The 1,283-nt window shown below is 37.5% G+C and overlaps 1 pseudogene; it reads right to left on the reverse strand.

The window, feature by feature from the left end:
- Positions 1–788: 788 nt before the first annotated feature.
- LOC118612992 lies at positions 789–907 on the reverse strand (annotated as a pseudogene).
- Between the last annotated feature and the right edge of the window lie 376 nt (positions 908–1,283).

Genomic DNA, 1,283 nt, shown 5'->3' on the forward strand with positions numbered 1-1,283 from the left:
TGTAGTAACCCCAAAAGTATGCCACTCAGATTTTTTGTTGGAGGAAGTCTGATAGATTGATGTTTCCATCAGCATGCTCTGAATCCATCTTTAGGTTTGTACTGAAGCCACTTTTTATGAATTTTTCTTAGTCAACAATTGAGTGTGGTATGAATACTAATGCAGAGCTTTCCTGAAAGGCAGATCCCTCTGATGGGTGACTTTGGCTTGCAGATTCATTAGCCTAGCAGAAAGTTTATTAGAACTGCACAAATGTCTGAGACTCTACTAATCCATTTCTTATTTCTTTCCTCTATTTTTCCTATGAGTCATATATGTACATTATGGTCTGAAAAGTTTTCTCACTTCTCCAGCTTCTTCTCCTTTTTCCCTCATCGGCATCTCCCCCATGAGTCTTTGGCATCTTGTTTCTTGGTGGATCTAAACTAATATACTTATTTATTATTTTATTTTTATTTGTAGTGTAGAATTTCACTTAAATAAGAGGTTCCAGATCTAAAATTGTTTGAGAATTGATCATCTGTTTTACATCATTTATAGCTGAGGGACTGAAGTTCAGTAATTCATTCTGAACATTGATTTTGTAAACTTAAGCCAACCTATATTATGACAATTGTCAAGTCATAAAGCCTTGTTCTTTTGTCTGGTGACCAGGCCCTGGACAAAGAATCAGGAGCCCTGACACTACTGGAAACTCCTTTTCAGTACCAGACAAGCCACTTACTTTCTCTAAGCTTATTAAAGGGGTTGGGCTAGCTCATTTCTATGGACTCTAACCTTTTTTTTTATGCCTACAGCACCCAGTCTTCCTAGGTGATCTCCCATCCAAGTACTAACCAGGCCTGACCCTGGTTAGCTTCCAAGATCAGATGAGATTAGGCATGTTCAGGGTGGCATGGCTGTAGACAGACTCTTTAACTTTAAAATGTAGTTTTGTAGATTATAAAACTTAAATAATTTACCTGACTGATTATCCAAAAATTTCTTAAATGTCTGGATTGGGTGCTTGGACTGTAGTGACAGCCTCCAACTGCCCAAGCTTCTGTGGGTTTCCCCAAGAGCTTTTTGCCATTGGCCAGATAAAGAATCTGAGGCTTATGAAAATAACCTGCCAGATATAAGCTTCCAGCCAGAATCAAATGTAACTGCCAACACAAATAGAAAAACTGACTTGAGAAAAAAAGAAAACAAATAATTTTTTACTTACTACTTGTTAGGATGGAGGATTAAAGATGATATAGAGTGTAGAAGCTGTATATGCTTCCTCCAGTGACCACATAAAA

Source organism: Rousettus aegyptiacus, unplaced genomic scaffold, assembly GCF_014176215.1.
Source record: "Rousettus aegyptiacus isolate mRouAeg1 unplaced genomic scaffold, mRouAeg1.p scaffold_m13_p_17, whole genome shotgun sequence".
Classification (NCBI taxonomy): domain Eukaryota; kingdom Metazoa; phylum Chordata; class Mammalia; order Chiroptera; family Pteropodidae; genus Rousettus; species Rousettus aegyptiacus.